The sequence below is a fragment of the Neolamprologus multifasciatus genome, chromosome 10 (genome assembly GCF_963576455.1).
Source record: "Neolamprologus multifasciatus chromosome 10, fNeoMul1.2, whole genome shotgun sequence".
NCBI classification, from domain to species: Eukaryota; Metazoa; Chordata; class Actinopteri; order Cichliformes; family Cichlidae; genus Neolamprologus; species Neolamprologus multifasciatus.
This window is the reverse complement of record NC_140448.1, coordinates 14477796-14499081: the sequence shown is the minus strand read 5'-3', so window position 1 is coordinate 14499081 and position 21286 is coordinate 14477796. Positions and strand designations below refer to the sequence as shown.

At 39.4% G+C, this 21286-nt stretch overlaps 1 protein-coding gene across 1 annotated transcript in view; it reads right to left on the bottom strand.

Moving 5' to 3' along the window:
* LOC146509831 (neurexin-2-like) overlaps positions 1 to 19596 on the bottom strand; it is a 128389-nt gene extending 108793 nt beyond the window's left edge. The window contains 1 exon segment of the mRNA XM_085173663.1: positions 19098 to 19596. The gene's annotated coding sequence lies outside the window, so the exon portion shown is untranslated.
* Between the last annotated feature and the right edge of the window lie 1690 nt (positions 19597 to 21286).

Here is a 21286-nt window from a genome sequence, read left to right as displayed (position 1 = left end):
TGTGCGTGTGTGTACGTAGACATCTTTGTGAGGACAGAAAATTGGCATGCCACTATACTTGTAGGGACCACCAGTGACTTATGGGGACAAAATGCCCATCCCCTCGAGTTTGAAGGCATTTTTGAGGCTCAAAATGTGGTTTTAGTGTCAGGGTTACAATTAGGTTATGGTTAGATTTAGGCTGATGTTTAGGGTTAAGCATTCATTCTTGACGGTTAGGATTAGGGAAAGCATGATGTCAATTAGATGTCTTCAGTAAGATATGAAAAGAATGTGTGCGTGCTTAGGACAGACAAATTGTGAGTGGGTGAGTGGCAATAAATTTTTTTTAAAAAAAGCAGAAAAAAATGAACCCACCAATTCAAAATATAAAAAAGGCATGACAGGAAGAGACAGTAGGTGTGGGTATAAATGTGGCGTAGCGTTTGACAATTCAATTGCGGCAACAAGGAAAAACAACACTATTATCTATAGCCGATAATAATATTAATAAATGTTATATTACATCGTGCTGAGTGAAGGGTTTTTTTTTTAAGTTGTGAGAAATAAAATGATAATAAATAATAAAATAGCCTGAGTGCTGCCGAATAAAAAAAAATAAATAAAGGAGAAAAGACAGTGCAGGGACGTGTTGCACACTGAAAATGCAATGTTGGCCCACAGAGCTGCTAAAGCAGAAAAAGGAGGAAGCGAGGCGACCACGAAGCATCCGAATAAATATAAACATAACAGGTAACAGGTAGAAATGTGAGAGATGTGGCGATGACTCAAGAGTTGATGCAGAATACAGAAAACATAATACCAAAGTGGCCTGTGAAAATAAGAGTATTACATTTCCATTCAGCAGACAGAAAATTTGTTTAGTTGGGAGAAAGAAGAGAAAAGAAGCCAAGAAAAAAATGGAAAGAAAGGAGGGATCCAGTATCGATCTCATGTAATTGGCTCAGTAATTGTTACAATGGACATTTGTATACATTATAAGGATGATATTCAACACTTTTGTTTTGTGGTCTAGCCTTATGATCCCTATGGTGAGAATGAAGATGAGTTACCAAATGACTTATGTGGAATGTCACTGCTGCTGGTATCCTAGTCTATAATCACAAGCCACATTAAAAAATGAGAGTAATGGGGTTGCCACATAAAACCTCCAATCCAACTTCCTCTTCCTAACAGATTAGATACTGTATTCTCTTAAATGGAACATTTGGGATCACATCAGGGTCACAACCAGCACTGCTAAAGAAATTCAGCATGAATGACTTGCTGGTAGTAAAAGTCAACCTGATACCCTGGGGAAGGACAGAGAAGTGGTCAGAGAGGCTACAGGTTCAGCAATTACTGCCTGAACGTGAACAGATTTCTCACACACACACACACACACACACACACACACACACACAAGCTAGGGATAGGACTGAACTGTGTTTCTTGACTCCACAGCTGACACCAAACAGGAGGGATCATAGAGTGATACTCGGTATTATGCCAGCGAACACAGCGGTGAGCTTAAAGAAATATTTTTGAATCTGGATAAACCGAATAAGCAGGTGAAAGAGCAAAACAGGAGTTCAACTGCGAAGTTACCAAAAGGAAAATGCTTAAGAATAACCTGCAAGAGATTGCAAAAAAGTGAGCCTGATATTCTGTTGCATGGTATGTTTCATTTAATCATACATGGACTCTGTGTTTGCTTGTCACTGAGGCATTTAGACGGAGCTCAAGGTCTTCTTGTCTTCAAGTATGCCTCTGTTGCAGTGATTGGTTTCTTTTTCACGCTTCAGTGAACTGCAAATGTTTCTGAAATTATTCCTCTTATCTAGAATTTATCCGAGCAGGTTCTTGGGTTACAATGACAATGAGTTCTGCATTTGCACCTAATGTACCACATGGTTATTTTTCTCAAGCTGTTTAGCTCTCCTCTTTTCATCCATCATTTTTTTTCTATTAGAGGACCAGTGGAGGTTGAATATTCAGCCATTCTCCAAATGGAGCCTGCTAGACTATGAAAACAATTCCAATAGGCCTATAGAAGCAAATGTAAGGAAAACTGCACTCAATATGCATGCCCAATCTACTTGTGGCATGGGTCTGTGCACCTAGTGAAAGCACTCTGGCAAATATTGACTTCCTACTACACCTCTGTAATCCTCTGAGTGATGCTGGAAGCAAAATTAGGCATAAATTCGGATATTAATTACCAAAGTGAATTGCAAATATCTCATTAAGTATTTATGTTGACGTAAGATTCCATTCTAGAAATAATCTCTATTAGGGTGATGGGGGTCATTTGGAATTACTCTGAAGTACTGTGCAAAAGTCTTGAGCCACCCCTCATTTCTTTATATTGTGCCTGGAAAAGGACAGCTATCTATTTAAACGAAATAAAAAGAAATATAAAAGAAAAGGCAAAAACAAAGTTTCTACAATGCTAGAAAGGTTGACCACCTTTATAAGGCAAGTTCCCCCATTTATTAGTCGTCAGGGATAATTCTCCGGGCTTCTTGAAATATATTCAAAGCTCTTGTTTGGATGTTGCCTGCCTTTTTGTTCTGTTCTCTGTCGAGATGATCCCATACTGCTTCAATAACGTTGAGACCTGGGCTCTGGTGAGGCCATAGTGTTCCACTATGGGTTGTTTATTTATACCCAGGTATGATTTCACTGCACACTGCCAATGTTATGCTAAAAAATAAAGCTGTTGCCAGTCAGCTTTCCAGATGGTAATGCATTATGGATCATAATCTGATAATACTTTTATATGTTCATAATTCCATCAATTTTGACAAAAATTCCAGCACCAGTGGCTGAAAATGTAGCCATCATCTATGACAGAGCCCCCATAATGTTACAGGCTATAAATACACATTTTTGAACATTCTCTCCTGATGACAGTTTGAACCAAAACATTCAAATTTGGATTCATCACCAAATAAAACCTGTTCAGGTTCTTGTGTAATTTGGCATACCCCAGTCTTTTCTTCCTTTTTTCCCCTTCCTTAAGAATGGCTTCTTGACAGCCACCTTTCCACTGAGACCATTTCTGATGAGGCTTTAGGGAACAGCAGATGGATCAACTGAAGGGCCAGATGCATCTTTAAGGTCTTTGCTGGATATTTTTCCTATTTCTTAAGGACATGACTTTTAGATATTGCACCATTGCAGACAGTTTTTGAGGCCTTCCACTTTCACTAACTGTCCATTTTTCTATTTTCCTCGCATTTGTTAAAAACACACTGCACTCAATGATGAGATATGCCAGGTTTTGGCTAACAGCTCTTTGGGAATCACCTTGTTGGTGCAAAAATACTGTTTTATGCTTGTCAAACTGTGTTATCGTTCCATACAACTACGATTCCATATAGCTAAAGAAAAAGGAACAAATGATGTGTGTTTGTGACAGGCTGCTAGAAACAAATTGTAAAGATACAATTTAAAGTTGGTTATTCAGGTGTCTGTTATGTGTGGACACAACACTGATTCATCACATTGAGTAAGCTGTCTGTTTTGTGCTTGAATGATAAAAAAAAATTGTGAAAATAAAAGTGGTCAGGTACAAGACCACAACGAATAAAGTTAAAAAAGCAGCAAACACCCAAAAAAAAGCACTGCTATTTAGAAAGCCTGGAGAACTACTGCTCAAAACCACTTTAAAAAAATTGCATTTGTATTTCTCATTGCTATTAAATTATAAATAAATGAGTAATGAAACAAGACTTTTGCACAGTGCTGTACCTTCTTTGTTACAGCACAGAAGGTACAGCACTGTCAAACCTGCTGATATTTACAGTAAGTGCAAAGGAAGATTTATCCCAGCTTTTTCAAAGAACGCTCTAATCTAAGAAAGCATATTGAAATATGTGGCATGCACCAGACTGTGGAGGCAAATGCTAAACAATATAAGATTATTTAATGCTGCTAAAAATCCTTCTGTCTGTTCTGTGCCTATTAAGTTCATGGTCTTAAGTTTGGCTGTCATGCACAGCAGCATTTCTTCTGAGTGAAGAAACTACACCAAAACCTGAGCAGTGAGCTCAGAATTACTCTTAATTACAGACGGAAACAATGACACCAGTAATGATACACACTTTTAATTAACCAATTTTGAAGTAAAATCTAATTTGGCCTGGTGTGAAACAAAGACGGGTTTGACCTACATACACTAGGAATTTTTCTTTGATCTAGTTTAGATTGAAGATTGAAGCTCTCCTTTTAAAATACATTTTCATTAATTGCGTTTTGTTTTTTTTCCTTTTTTTGCTGCGTTGCCATTTTAGCATAGGTTTTCATAAATGGAAGAGCTGTAGACAAAAAAAATGTTTTGCTTTGTTTGTTGTCTCATAATGAATCATTAATGTATCTGTCTAGTTGCATGTTTTAGTAATTACAGAGTGTAACAGTGAATTGATTCCTTCAAATAACCGTGAGACACAGATGGATGCCTCTTTTCAGACGTTTGTTCCTCTACGGGGAGACAAAAAAAAAAAAAAAAAAAAAAAAAAAAAAAAGAGTGCTGGTATTTATCAGGAATAGTCTGTAGTTGAGTAACTCAGACATCAAGGGACCGTCTTGTTCCGCACACTGAGATAGTACTGCTGCATACAGCAGCAGACAAAGAGCGTGAGCAGCCATGTTTTTTTAAAGCTCAACAAAAAGTCCACAGCGTGTCAGCACTTTTGCTTCCAAAATAAAAATGGACAGTTTTCTAACAGACTTGAAAAAAATCTGAGCTTGCAGGGTTTAAATATATCTAAAAAAAAAAAAAAAAACTATTTCCATCCATCTTTCAAGGCAAATATATGATCTTTATCTTATGAATATACATTTTAAGGAATAAAAAAAATGCTACTACAGAGTCAAATCTCTCCTAAGCCAGTGGTTCTCTCGCAGTAGATAAAATTCAGCACAGAGACATACAGTAGACATGCAAATAAACAGACATGACTTCTTTTAAAAGCACAAGCACAAAGATAACATCAGGGTGAGGCTGTTTGATGCCATAAATGTGATCTGAATCATCAACTATCTCATTAGCAGGTCACACTTTGTGTGCCTCAAAGGATGTGCTCAACATGACTTCCCTTCATACTGCACTCTTCTTCACCTTCTTGCTTCTCCTACACCATCATATGCAGCCCTTATATTAAGTCACATGACTAGCAGTAGTTTGAAGACTAGTTTTTCCACAGTGAAATGAGCGAGAAGACACATAGGAGACCAGCTAAGTCAAAGACATAGATTTTACTCCACAGATATGCATCAGTAAGATGATTAATTCATTACTCGATAGACAGAAGAGAAAAAAAAACACCCAATCAATAACATTTATTTCATTCAAGTCTATCCCATGTGATATTAAGCATAGTATCTTCAAATAACATTCACAAAAGTGTACACATTCATGTAAATTTATGAGGATAAACCATCAATACACTCATGAATAATTATAATCTTTCTTGATGTATAAGCTCAAGGAGGTTCTGGTCATTTGCAAAAAAAAGGGGGAAATTCTGCTGCACTGAAATTCAAGTTTATTAATAGTATATGAATGCAAATATAAGCGAGGGGTAGGCAGCAGGGGGTTGTCACTCAGGCACTCATATTGCCTGGGGACCTACAGCAGATACAAGGACAGCACCCGCCCTCCACCCTACAGCACCCAGGACGAAGCCACAGAAGGTTGCTCAGCTGTGTGGGATCACTCAAACAAGCTGCTACCTCAGTCTGGCCCAGATGAAGCTTTTTTTTTTCCTTTTATTTTTACTGTGTTTACTAGGCGCCTATATAAAAGTGGCCTCAGTGAGTTGTTGCTGGGTTTTGGGTTGGAATGAATTCTTCCTGTGTTTGCATGCCAACGACTCCTCAGTGAATCCCCACCAGCCTCGAAGAGGAGGTTTTCTTAATTAAGACTTGCATTATGAGATATTCAACCCCCCATTTCTGTTTTCCTTTGGTTTCTTTCAGTGTCTTTCAGAGTGAAGAAGATCTATCTTCAATTTTGAAAGATCCTGCTTTACCCTCCCTTATAAGCTTAACAAATTTGCCACATCGACTTTTCTCATTCCAAGCCAGGAAATGCTATAATTGAGGCCATGTCATGATACACTCCAACAATTTCCATAAATAAAGCCAAAAATGTGACCCTTTAAAGTCATTTTGATGACACATGTAATGGATGCTGTTACTCTGCAGAGAATTTTGTTGAGCTGTTTTCCTTGTACGATACTAAAAGTAGGATCTAAATCCAGGAACGCTTCACCCGTTGAAGTTCCAGCTGTTTCTATATGTTGTCACTTTCTGTGGTCCCTGAATTTTGATCGCTTTACCGGGCACAACATGCAATCTGCAGGCATACATGACAACCACTGCAATAAACCACATGTGCAAGGGCATTACATGTGCTAATGTAGACTGTGTTTTTGAGTTTTTAAGCAGAAAAGCAGATTCAGTATTGTTGAATGTAAAAACACAGCAATGCAAAAATCCACATCAGAAAAGATAGAATCTTCTCAACTAGAGGGGTCGGAAGGTAGATGGAGAGAAAGTGAAGACATAATGGGACCAAGTTTAGCTGCAACCTCATAAACAGAAATGGGGGTCTGCTAGGAATCAAAAGAGTACAAAAGACTAAGTTCATACTAAAATCACTCTATAGCCAGAGCCTTCACAGACTTGATGCGGTGCTCAAAAGCAGAAAAAATATACAATATATAGTCTCACATTACATAATCTACCTAATTTCATCAATTACACATTTATTAAAAAGGACTGAAATGAAGCTGAGACAACACAAAGGAGGGAAAAAAGGAATAGTTGAATGCTACTGACAGCAGGCTCACCTGCTCACAATGACAAAGCTAACATAACATGGTAATCTGCAATGCTGCCTACATTCATCATCTTAGCCTGGAGACCTAGTAGTTAAAATTAAATCCAAAGTATCGCTGAGGCTGATAAAACTGCAAATTTAAAAAAAAAAGAAAAAAGTACTGAACACACAAATGAGCTAGAAGTAAAATGCAATGAAAGCCACGGTAAATCACAAAAACTGCAAATGTAAAGCGCAGGCTGGGGGCTAAAAAAGTGAGTACAAATCATCCTCTGGAGACCAAGAATGTGAAATGTAAATGCTCTAACCGTTATCCATCCAAGAATGTTGACCCATATTCAGTTTCTTAAATGTATATTTAGAATGTTTCATTAAAGCCACTTCATTTTACTTAATGCCACGACTTTTACTGAAGCTCTTTAGATAAAAGCAGCGTGAATGTCTCACGAATTTCAGCCCTTGTTATGTGGCCGCGTTTCACTCGACTCATCCTTGAATTTATGGTTAACAGTGGCTCCATTACCTTCCAAAGGTCAAGTTAAATTACTTTGCAATATTTGCAACCAGTGCAGGTTATTTGTGAGGTGAGCGAGTGAGTAATTTGACAAGGGTGTTTATTTTCTTCTCTTGTTTTTTTCTGCTACACCTACAGGGTAGGTGTACTTTAGAGAAGTCCGCAGTTTTTAACATTAAAAATCAAACTGTCTTTAATATATTTCCGTGATCGTTTGCCACTTTGTTTGAAGCATAGATCAAATACTAAATGTTATTGAAAGTGATTTTTTTATGGTTGAAAGACATGAGCGTGACAATACTAAAGCGCAATTTCCTGGACTTTGAATAGCAATAAACTGTGGCAGCTTTGGACATTATGCACTGAATGCCTTTTATGTTGTTTGTCTGATATGTGGTTTAGATTTAAGGACATTTAAAAGCTTTTTGTTAACCACTTCCATCCTTCCATCAGTTAGTGGATAATATCAATTATTTGTATTTTTTCCTTTCAATTGAAGGTTTTCTTTTATCAGAGAGCAATACTTCCGGTGTCCCCCCTACTTCCAGTCTTTATATAAACTATAATAGCTGCTGATGACTGTGGCTCCATATTTCCTACACACATAAAAGTGACATTACTTTTTCCATCAAACTATCAATAAAATAAAAGCTAATAAGCAGATCTACACATGCATTTGATGGTCAAATGCTCAAGGGGTTCTCATTTTCCATTTATTAAATGCAACAGTGTGTAAACACTCCCAGCTTCTAATTTGGTGTCATCCAATTATCATCCCCAGTGATACCGTTTTCCTCCCAGCAGTGTGCATGAGACACTTAGGTGAATCTCTTTCTCTTCACACGCGTTACCTTTTTGTCACTCAGCTTTTGTTTTAAGCCACTGTTTGCTCACTTAACACAGTTCATCCTGTTTGTAACCCAAACGTAATGCAGAGATGATTATTTGGTAAATTGGTAAACGGAACATCCTGGTGTTCTTTCATGCGTTTTGTGGGTATCTGTGTTGCTGTTCCAGGCTCTCAGCGCTCCTAGTGGCATCCATATTTTTCCACACTGCATGACAGTGTCCCGACTTCAAATGTATGTCATGTTGCAAACAACACTTTCTCTTCTTCTCCCAGCTTTATGAATCTTACATTTCATCCCTTCTACTTTTTCCTCAGTACTTTTTTTTTTGGAGGCAGCTTCATTGGAATGAGTCAATCTTTTATGATGGGCATGCACTCATCTATAGTGGCTTGTGTAACATGAAACTTTAATTACTCATACATGACATCTAGGCCTACTTTTTTATGATGAGGACACATCATCTACTTTGGCAGGTGGGCTAAGGGAAAGAATCGAGGTATTTCATCAGCAATGAGGGACTGCTTATTTTTATTTTATGTGTTAACAAAAAGTGTCAGGTTTGCAGTGTACATTTTTGCAGTTGGCTATTGACGGTGATGAATAAAAACAAAATGCAAGAACTGATGCTGCACTGGTGAGATGGACGCCATTTAGTTGCTGATTCTGCACCTGCTAAATAAAAGATGAGCTGATAAACAACATGGTTCATATTGAACGTCAGTATTAGGCTTATCAGGTGCTTCTATCAAATAACCTCATTTTAGATGGTATTTTATAGCAGCGTGCTTTCTCGTGTTAACATTTAGGAGAAAGGGTCATTGGCTGTCTTGTTATATCAAGACTAATATGAGAAAAGTGACACAATTCTCAAATCTATTTTTTGAGTGTACACTGCAGACTACACACTATAGTAGATTTAGAACAATTTACCATTTCAAAAATCTTTCATTTTTATGGGTGTTTTTTCTTTAAATCTTGAAATGCATTGAATTTTACAATTTACGATAAATTCGGACAAATGAGCTGGGGATAAAATGACCGGGACATTTCCCAGTATGGATTTTCCCATGATTTCTTTTTTAGTGTAGATAATCAGCAGCAACAGGCTAACTTCACTTAATGCAAAGCCTGGAGCAGTAGTTTTATGGAGCCTAGACAGTAGCTGACAGCAAAATAATTTTCTACAGTTTGGTTTCATACCGACTAAGTGCAACATGTCTTTTAGGGGAGCTTTACAGAGAGATGCTAGAAGGAATATTTTGTTACCTCTGAAAAGAGCCAGGGTAGCCATTTTCCACCTGTTTCCGCACTATGTGGTAAGATAAGTTAGCTGGCTGCTGGCAGGAGTTTCATATTTACTGTAAAGACATGAGAGTGCTATCAATCTTCTCATCTCACTCTCAGCAAGAAAGCAAATAGGCAAAGCATTTCCAAAAGCACGGAATTCTTTTTTTTAATGCAGCTGCATTTGGACTTTGGTATGCATTCTGTTAAATGAAAAACGTTTGAAAGAAAATAAATACATGCTTATAGTCCTCAAACAGACACATTGTGAAATATGTCTTTCTGAATTTTCTACCAGCCTAAGGTATCACATTTGTGCCTTTTCAAGCTAGAAGCGTTTGCTATTGAGTTTTTATGTGTGTTTTGCTTTTCTTGTATTTGTGGAATGCTTTTTTAGCTCAGCTGCAAGCTTGAGCGGTACAATCACCGCCCTCATCAACATCTGCATCCGCACGACCGTCACCCTTGCCATTAGGCATATACTCCTCATCATCAACAAGGCCGTCATTATCCTCATCTTCATCAACCACTTGATCCTCTTCTTGACCATTAACTCATATCTCTGCGTCAGCTGTTATCCCCCTGATTTATATGTTGCATAATTCAAAGAGATGTATAAACGTTCCAGTATTTTCAGTGCTAAAAACGAGATGTTTTTGGCTGCTGTTCACACTGTGCGCTGCGCCGGTTGCTTTTATCAGACATGAAAGCAACCTTTTGAAAATATTGATTTTAATTGTAAATATTCCACAGAAACAATCAAGCCACTTTCGTAGCATTTACGGTCGTAGTCATGCTGTTGCCGTGCCCTTATTTTTCTTCACAATCTGCCAATTTGTCTTGCTGGGAAAGCTCTTAGAGACACAGGCCTGAAGAGAAAAAACTGTGTTTTTACTGCACCTTTAGATTTAAGTGTGATAAATATGAGCAGATATGGGCCTTTGGCTTGAACAACACTCAGGCAGAACAACCAATTTAAGGTATCTATCTACCTGCTGCAACACTATGTAGGCCATACATACTGGGTGCGTGTCAGCCAAGCATTAGTTTCCCCTTGTCTCCGTAGAACAGGGCCTGTAACAGATGACATTTTCACAAACCAGCAAGCCAGGTAATTAGGTAACTAACTACGTAACACTAGCTACAAGCATAAACATGGTACTCTTCACAGTACCCTCATTAAGCAAATGTAAATGTACTGTAGGCGTAGTAGGGATAAAATCCATGCACATCTGCTTGCTACACTGCTGTAACTGTAATGCCATTTGAAATGCTTTCCTCTGAGATGCAATTTGCTTGGGTTCCCACAGCAAAAAAAATGTGATTTAAATGACAAGATGGCAGGCATCTTCCAGCTTATTCGCTTACATGCAGCAAATGAGCCTGCATCACTGTCTCTGTCCAACCAAGCGGGATCAGAGCAACACCTTCATCGCACACTTAGGTGGAGGTTGGGTTGTGGCTATGAGAGGCTCAGCTCAGGCAAGACTCACTAACATCATTAGACAGATTTTTGTCCTGACATATCTTCTGTCAACATTCAGTTCTTCTACTTATATTTCAGTTTTCAGGGGAAAAAAGGAAATTACATACAAGATTGTTTCAGAAGAGAACCATTTGTCTGAAGCTTTATTTTATTAAAAAGATTCCAATTTTCTGCTCGCCACCCACTCCACTCAGTTTGAGCATACAATGACATGACTGATGTGTGTGGACGAGCAAAGAATGGCGTAGAGCGCCATTTAGTCAGACGCTGTCAATCTCACACAGGTAAGCTACAGTACAAATGAGTGGGAAAATCTTTCAGTTTATTCTGATGGATGTTTTTGATATTCCTGTGATAGTTTAATCTTTCGCTGTTCAGGCATTTTAGAAAAATGGCTCATGTCTGAATGGTTGTTGAGAGCAAATTCAGCCCCGTGTTAAAATAATGTGAGGGTGTGCATTAGTGAGGATGTGTTTGGATATCTGTTACAACTATATAATTTCTTTTACCCCATTTTACTAGAGATACACCAATCCACCAGCTAGGGACCAGAATCACATGACTGGCTGGCCAGTCAACTTCGTGTATGTCACCTTTAATGCATGTGCAACACGAATGAAGACAAATAGTTGCAGCACACTCATAGCCCACATGCTAACATATTACTGGCTAGAAAGTGCCCAACTGTGAGTGAAGGCACATGGGGGACCATCATGAAAAACTCCTTTACCTAATTGCACACTTAAAGAACACTCACCCAGCTGAAATGGACATTTTAAAGATACTAAAAAAGCTAGCTAGCTCTGAGCTAGCTAGCTAGAGTTACCACATGCCACCAGGCTTGGTATAAGCAAAGGATCAACCCTGTTATAAGGAAAGATGATTGGAAAAGATAAGTGTTGATGTTCTGGGGGAGTTATAAACATATTGGAAAATAATATGAGTAACTGATGTTTGTTTTGTTATCTTATAAAAATCTATTGCAACTGCTTTTGATTTATGGGGGAAAATGTTTCAGGTAAAGGTGGGTGTACAGCAACTAATGACTTGTACCTCTTACCAGTAGCAGAGCACTTAATTTTCAGTCAGAGCAGTATGGGGGAAACTGTAAAGTTTTATCATTTGTTTTATTAACAAAAAATATTGAATAATGCTTGGTTTTGCTGGTAGCTATAGTACTCAGAAAGAAATCGGCATTGCCAAAAATCTGCAGGTCACACTTAAAAATAATTGACATCAACCAAGACAATTGCAGTTAATGCATCTCTACATTTCACTCTTCTGAATAGTACTAGCTGTTCACACAATCACAAGGTAAGCTGTAGCCTACTAATAAATACTTTATGGACACTGAAATTACTTTGCAAACTGAAAGACTTCTTTTGCCCCCCCCCCAAAAAAAATTGGACAGATAGACTATATTTTCTATGAAGCTATACAGGCACTGATAATAAAGGGCAGCACCATGAATTTGTATATAAAAATTCATTAAATGATTGCCTTGTTGATTAACATTTTCAGATGCAAAAAAATCTAATCCAATCAAAATACTGAAAGCGTTCCATCAGTTTTCACCAGTGTGCTGTAGCTCATACACGGCTAACAAAGGATAACATCTCATCGGGAGATACCAGAGGTTTCTAAAAAGCTGAACTTTAATTCAATCTTCCCAAAAATATACTGATCCAAAAGCAGTGACAATAAAATATACTGTCAGTGAGCTAACAGATACAGTGCCGATATCAAAGATCATTGAAGTCCTTACTGTGCAACTTTATAAATTCCCCCATCTTTCAGAGTGCCTCTTCAAGACTCTGGATATGCAAATACTCTTAAACACAACCCTCATGAAAGCAACCCCAGAGATCTTTATTATAAATGACGGACCTTCCCTCTCAACTCTCAAGGAAGAATTAATTTGCAGTTGAGATTCGGTCTTCTAGTAGAGCACTGTGTAGCAATGTAGGTTCTGTAACTTAGCTCCTCATAAAGACGCTTCCTAAAATATATGCACAAAAAATTTAATGAGACAGCAAAGGCCCTCCTGTGCTTCATGACATTACCAGGAGCCATCATTCAGCACTGTACTTGCTTGTGGAGCTCACCCATTTATACAGCATACTACTAATGATGAAAATGTTTGCCCTTGAAATCTCAGTTAATAAGCAGCTATGCTATGACATCCATGATTAGATCATCCAGTGCTGTCACATCTCATCCTGAGAATGATGCCACCAGACAAAATGGAGAGTGGGAGCAAGAAAAGATCCTATTCACTGATTCTTTCCTTCACACACAAGACACACAAGACACACACACACACACACACACACACACTCCTCTCTCCTCTTCACCAGCAATGCAACAGAACAACCTGGGTTAATCTTGGGTAACAGCTTCTTGGCCAGGATCAGAAAGCTCCACTAAAACCCAATGAATGTTGACATTGATACGGCATGGAGCCTCCTCATACAGGTAGGACGCAAGAGACAAACTCCTTTATAGAAGCAGCCGCCTCAGGCAAGGATAAGATTGATTTTGCAATGCAGCATTAGATGAGATTTCCGATGCATACTATAACAAATTAGCATGAATCTGTTCCCCATGAGAGACGCCCGAAGACACAGATTGAATTGAAATAAATGACTGTCCCAGTGTTTACCACACCATCCCCGACGCTGCAATCCGCTGGTCATCTGAGTGTGACAGGCCTGGTTCAGGCACAGCAGAGATCAGCGTGATGGATGGACAGTCAGGCAGCTGATCAATTGCCTCCACATAAATCTGTCATCCACCTTAATGTGAGATGATAAGGAAGGAGAAACGTAAGCTTGCAAGACTTTGCTCTTTTAACCCCAAGTGTTACAATGCAATTTACTATGGCTGGCCAGGTTTCCTGCTCTTATTTTTCCCCATACATAAGCTTCCTTTCATCGTGAGCGCTCACATGCCTTCTAAGCCAGAGTCCTGTGGATATTAGCGTGAAAAGATTAATGCCTGTGCTGGTGAGAGTAATGTCTGGTATGAAAGAGAAAGATTCATTGAGCAATCTGAAACTAAGACAGTATAAGACCTCCGCAGCCCCGTCAGACATCTCTGGCAACAGATCTGATGCAAGTTCAATCAAAACATTTCAGTTTGCCATACTGTAGCATCCCCCACTGACCCAAACCCCCCACCCACCCCCTTTTTTTCAGTTCCAACATTATGGGCTGACTCACTGATGAAGATAATGTGTATTACTGTACCAGACTGACAGTCAGCCAAGGTGAATGTTTGACCTTCCACATGTCATCACTGTTTTAGTGGAAGAAACAGGCTTCTGCGCACACTTATTTAAAGATGGCACTGATGTACTGTAAAAGAAGCTAACCCAGTGCTCTCATGAATAATGCATTGGATCCAGTCTGTTGTTGGACCTTTGATTTATTTTTTTCTTTGACATTCATTACTAAAGCATTTAGGAATGCAAAACCAGATATGAGGCTCGCCAAGTAAAAGATCACACAAGTTTAGAATATATCAATATGCAGAAATGTGATGATATTCTAGGAATTACTGGCTCTTTTAAATAAATAAAGATCCACAGTTTGGGGGCACTGAACTGTAAATATTTCAGAATTGGGAAAACAAAGACACCTCTAATAATATTATGGTGTGCCTGCTAAATTGCCAAACAATGGGTTAGATAGAAAATGCAGATTTGAAATGATACAGTAACTGGAGCACAGAGAGTAGTTTCTGTTCTTTGCTCCAGATTTCAGCAGAATCTTGTTGCATTGCTGTTTTCTGAGCACTGTAACTGCATAATGTACTGACAGGGTGATATTGTGTTTTATATCTCAAAGGGCACTGATTATGCTGCCTGGGCACATTTTGGTTAACAGTGCAGTTCCCTTTTCTCATGCTGTCACACGGTAGCAACGATGGACGAGCTGAAATACATTTGCAATGTATTGCAACACTCCTGAACATGCAGAATACACCTGAATGGAGCAGAATAACAATCCTGCTTTCTTCACCTACTGGCTCATGTATCCTAAGTTTAACAGTAAATGCTTATTATAAATATCACCTTTAGGGTTTTTTTTATATGCACTCCAAGAACTCATTATTCTTTATGCTATTTTCATTTGGAATTACTACGGTGCCATGCAAAGTTAAACTGTGAGATTATGAACACTTACTTCGCTTCTGTTTTCCTCTGCTATTACTGCAATACAATAGCCTCTTAATCAAGGCCAGAGGCTGATTGGAGACTGTGGTGTCAACCTTAGGAGCCCATTAATTACCAAAAACGTTGTGTGCACCGTAGGGTGGTGGTGGTGGTGGTGGTGGTGGGGGGGGGGGAGTACTGTTGTACAGGAACATCGTCTTTTATGCAGCAGAAAATGTACCAATACTCCTGAAACAAAGTGTCAATATGTGCCGCTAGTTCCCGAGACTGTCTAGACTTCATAACTGATAACATCACAAGTTTGAGGTTTCCTCATCCTTCTCCCCGAGCTGTTATTGCCCCCCCCAAAAAACAGCACATAGGCATTTTACATTTCGTTATTTGTTGCACAGCCAAAAAGAAAAAAAAACTAATTTCAGTCTCACAGCGTTTCATTAATGAGAACTAACGGAAAGAAATACCTAGCAAATGTCATTCCTTCTTCATAATGGCTGCACCGTCTTGCTAAAATTTGATCTGGTGCAATTTTTTTGTCATGCACATATTTAATGAATTACAGCTGAGCTTTTCAGAAAACATTTCTGTCACGGCGCTTCCCAGTATGACAGGACCTGGTGTACCAACCTTTGCTGATTCCTGAGTAGCATTCTGCTTACAGAAAATTACAGACCACCTTCCGCTCCATTCCACCTACTGTACCACCTGCGGTGAAAATAACGGGCAACTTCACTGTCAATTATTTCACAGATATATAACAAGACCAATCAAGCTTTCTAAATCAGTTGCCGCCACATATGAAGATTATTATTTTACTTTTCAAAATTTCAGTGTCCATATCTGGACTAATACTGTCTTACAACCTTACAGCTACCCTTTAAAACAAGTGGCACAATGACCCAGATTGCAACTTAACCAACAGCGCTGCTGGTTTCCCAACTCTGACTATAGGACTGCTGGCTGTATGACTTGTATTATGTGTAGGATTTCAGTTGTTTAAGTATTTTGTTTCAGTCATTTGAGCAAAGTTCATTAAATATAATGCGCAAATAATGAAATAACCCCAACTCCCCAAAGGTGTAGCGAGACAAAGATCTCAACTGTGACCTTTTTTTGTCTTCACCATCCAGGGATATAATCCCTGTTTGGCTGCGCAGCTGGCATGCAACTGAGTCACGCGTCAGCCCTGATTAGAAGCAGCAGTGGTCCGCGGGCCCCGTTCCTCTGCCAGAGCCAGAAGTGGAAAAGGCCAGGGCCACCACTTTCAGTCTGTGGATGTGACCTTGATGGGGTATGATAGAGAGGAAGCGACACGATTCGCAATGCCGCACAATATCTGTAAACTTCCACTTCCCCAGTATGCACGCTGAAGCTATTGAGCTGTGACACACGCACACACACGCACACACACCATGTCAACTCTGCCCTGTTGTTATTTCAAGCAGTCTCCTCCTTCACGTCACCCAGTCATCCATCTCTCTTTGCATATTGGCTGGTGCTTTAGGCATGACATCTTAATTCTAAATTTCCTTTTCATACTTAGCAGGCGTCACGCTAATGTAAAAATTCAAATAAGTGCAGCTTTAACAGATAATGGCTCAAATACATTCCAGCATTAAGCTTAATGTGAAGTAATGTGGATGCAGCTTAATACTATTAACAGCTATAAAATAATTTCTGATATTATTTTCAATTGAATTAATACCGGTTGTATTATGTGGGTAACAGCAGCAGTGACGTCAATTAAAAAAAAGAAAAAAAGAAAAAACGAACTCTCTGTCCAAACCCTTAAGTCTCACTGGAAGCAGCAATGGAGACAGATGTCTTGCGAGCCAGATTATAGCAATAAGAGTGGGGAAAAGATGACACCGAAGGCATAAAAAATACTAAATGATGAGCAAAATATTGCCAGTGGCATGCTCTGTGTCAAAACAGAGCTGATAACTTATAAAAATAAACACAGGAAATTTGCTGCAAGCTGCACATACAAAAGATGAAAAAGGGAAATTAAAATAGAAAACAAAAAGGCAAGACTGTGACACACCCTGCTGTTGCAATGCTGCCTGGAAATATTATCATAAAAAAAAAAAAATACCCAACACACACACACTATATACACAAAAAGTCATGCTCTGCGTTGCATAAGTCCATTGTTCAGGTTTGGAGCATTGCAAGCCTTCGTTGTTGTCAACACAGCTCTCATTTAAGAAAACCAAGTGCCTTATTAAAGAATAACATAGCATTTAAATGAGTCTGTCGGCCAAAGCAGCAGGGATTTAAGAGTGTTGATGAGAAAATGTGCAATCTGAGATGCAACACTTGTGCGCTGTCCACAACAGAGGTGCTAAAAGATTGCATGCAACGATAGTCAAGCACAGGTGGTTACTTACTTTAAGTGAAAAGCATTTTTCATGCAGCTACCTGAGTTGTAAATACCTAGATTTTAGAGAACCAAGTAACAAAATGGATTGGATTACAGGTGGAGTAGAATTTGCAAAGCAAATTGGTTTCCAGGGTGAAGGGAGGGCAGCAGCACTCCTGTGAAATGTGCAGCAGCTTAGCTCAGAATCTTGGGCACCTCCCCTCTTTTTTTTTTGATAAATTAATCTAATTACTGGGGCTAATATCCAGCTGTGACCTAGACTCGTTACCATTTTAAGCGACAGCACTGAAGACACTCAAAAAGAAAGAATAAAAAGAAAGATGATGTAATTAAACTGAATTACAAGACTAAGAATCTGAACTACACCAATTTACGCAATCCAGTGAACAATAGCAGATGATTAACTAGTGTCTGTTTCTGTTCATTCACATTCATCCAAGTAATATATGCAGCGTGGTATGTTAGTGGTGATGATTTGCTGTCAATTGTGTAAAGGGGAGGAAAAAATAAATACATTTTTGAAAACAAGCTCCAAATTGAACCACAGCACCTCATCAGCGGCCAACGCTTCTTAATTGGTGCTACATAACCTGCTGCGTGGAAGCTGCAGATTCCTGTGGGAGCATAAATAGGCCTAGTGGGCTACAGGTTTGAGCAACTACTATCATTACACAAATATATATATCAAAAACATATCAATAATCATAATTTCCAGTGCACAACTTTCTCAGGTTTTAAAGATAATATTAAAGTGAAGTTGCCGAGGATGCAAGAGATGTGACAACTGTTTTACTCCACCGTTCCCTCCCTCTCTCTCTCCCTCTGTGTCTGCCTGTCTCTCCTTTTCCTATCTTTAAACTGGCCAGTCCTCTGGCACAGAACATGAAATCCCTCTCAATAATAAATAGGCTACCTCGAGCATTTCGGAGACAAGGGCCCTGCGTGCTGCATGACTCAAAGACCACCTTAACTTCACTTTTTTATATAAAAAATTAATACCTAGCCATCCCGGCATGTGGCATCTGACGAAATCATACAATGGCTTGTGCGTGTGTGTGTGTGTGTGTTGTGCACCCTGTATTCAAAGGAAAAGCCCCCGCTGTATGTGCTGTAGCCTAACCACAGGGCATGTCTGCCGGCACGCAATTAAGCGACCTCAACCGCAACCGTGTTGAATTTGGAAACCATACCTCTCCTCCACCCTCCCTCAACTGACTGTAAACACGGATACAAAAAAGCAAAGCGTTAGAGAGAGAGGGGGGGAAAGGCGGCTTGGTTTTTAAATGTGATTATCTCTCGTTTCTTTAAGTGAAATCTCCAAAAGAAACCTCAGGAGAAGTGTCCATAATTGGTGAGCAGCAGCAGCAGCCTATCGCCCCCCCACAAGAATTGAAATGCAAACAATTCCGGACCACTGACATTGAAAAATAAAATAAAATAATAAAAATAAAAACACACAGACACTGATACAGCGCGGCTTATCTTGTAGCTTTGTACTGCAGCACGCTTTAAAGCCAATTATCGCCGTCCATAAGGTCGTTTCTGTGTAGGAGGTGTGCGGTGTCATTTAGCCTACCTGTGCATCATCCAGCGATCCGACACATGGATACAGGGAGGGTTTGATTATTCCAGCCAGGCAAAAGAGAGGGAGAGAAAAGAGAGGAGGAGGAAGAGGAGGAGGGGGGAAAGGGGGAAAAAAATCCTAAATTGAGCAGAGATGAATGCGGCAGATGAATAAGCGACCTCTGTCTTCAGAAAGGATATTCTTATCTTCAAATGTTGCTGTGTCGATGGAGGCAGGCGGGCAGGGAAGCCCAGAGCTTCTCTGTACAAACAAAGATGCTTTCTCTCCTCCGCCGCACCGAGGGCAGCAGCAGCAGCAGCAGCAGCGGCAGCAGAGCCGTCATTCCCCCGACACTTGATGGTAATAGTTTGGTAGGTAGCTTATATGGGTTGAGGGCGCGGTCAGCTGCTGTTGACCAATCCCGCTTCCCATCAAACTATAACAGCAGCGTTGCCATGGAGGATTAAACGGCGTTTAACCACAGAAATGTAACCTGCAATATTTAAGCAGGTAAACTGGAATTTCCATCACAAGTATCATATTAAGTGGGATATGTCAACATAGGAGTGCCATCCTATTTTTAAGGAGGCGGTTCAAATGTTCAACCAGACCCTGCCTTAGGTGTCTTCGTGTTGCCAGAGTGTCCTTGAGCAAGACAGATGATCGGATTGTGGTCACCCCCCCCCCCCACATCACCACTAAAACTGCTCCATTCTAGGGTCCACAGCTCCATGTGTGCCTTAATGAGCAGCTTACTCATCCAGTTGCCATCTTTGTTTGATATCATGTAACAAAACACACCGTGGTGTCATTCCTACATTAGCAGCCTCCCTCCACGTTCACCCCCCCACCCCCACCCCAACTTTAAAGCATGAAAACTTCCATGGCTCTGAGGGAAAGTTTTTTGCTTTTGTTTTTTTTTTTATAAAAAAGACTGTCCAAAGTTAACAGTGACACCAGTGTGCAGGCTAGGGTGTAATATTTCAAGCTGCTATCATCCCTGTAAGTGAGTGAGTATGGATGTGAGCTTTATTTACACTGTAATTCTTAGTTCTGCTCAAATCACATTTAATTAATGGCAGGAAAGAGAAGAAAGAGCGGGGAAAGTAAAAAAAAAAAGTTTTAACTTTTGAAGTTGATTTTTGTGTAAAATGATATGAAAAGGGTAGTAGAGTACATTTAATGCACAAAAGCAAGTCAGCTTGCTTTATATAAGGAACACACACACACACAGACACACACAAGAAGACAACACAGAGATAAACTGCAAAGACTTCACACAGGGTTATATAAGTCTTCTGGTGGAGAAAATCAAAATTTAACCTCATTATGTTGGAGTGAGCCGTACATTGTCTAGATGATACTTCAAGCTCCTTTGTTTAATCATGCTGCTTTTCCATGCTGGAATTGGATTCAGAGAAACTGAGGACATTTGGATTTGTGCAGAAAGAAAAAAGTGAGGTGATCTCACACGTATCATTTTTCTATAACTGCTGATTCTGTATTCACTATCCTACATCAGGTCTATGCAGCATGCTGTGAAGTGTAGAATATTTGACTTATTGGTGATGGTTGATTCACCCATTTAAAACTCTAAAAGCCTGTTAAGGTGAGCCAGTATGGGACTAAGCCTTCCTTGTGAGACAGATAAAATCAAAGCAATCTTGAATCTGAGGATGACAAATGAATAATGAATGTGCTAAAATGTTTTTTACCTGGGAAACAGTTCAGTCCAACTGAGTAAAAACGGGGTTGAATATTTTTACGGTCACATTTGCTGCTAAAATCAACAATATAGCAACGTTCATGATTTAACACAGAGGGAAATTCAGCAATGCATACATACATTTATATAGCCATGTTATGTCCTTATTATTCACTAGCTTGTACACCTTTAGCAGCAAGAACTTTGAGAATTTGAGATAATGGTTTTTTGTACGAGTTTATCAGTCTCTCACATCATTGTGGAGGGATTTTGGCCCACTTTTCTTTACAGCATTGCTTTATTGCATTGAGGTTTGCAGGGTTTTCTTTATGAACAGCTCTCCCGAGGACCAGAGCACGTTAGCCGGGTAGAGGTCTGGACTTTGACTCGGCCATTTCGACACCTTGATTCTTTTCTTTTTCAGACATTCTTTTGTAGATTTGCAGCCATGGGATCGATTGCACAGATGGATACTGTGGTATACGAAAGAGTTCAT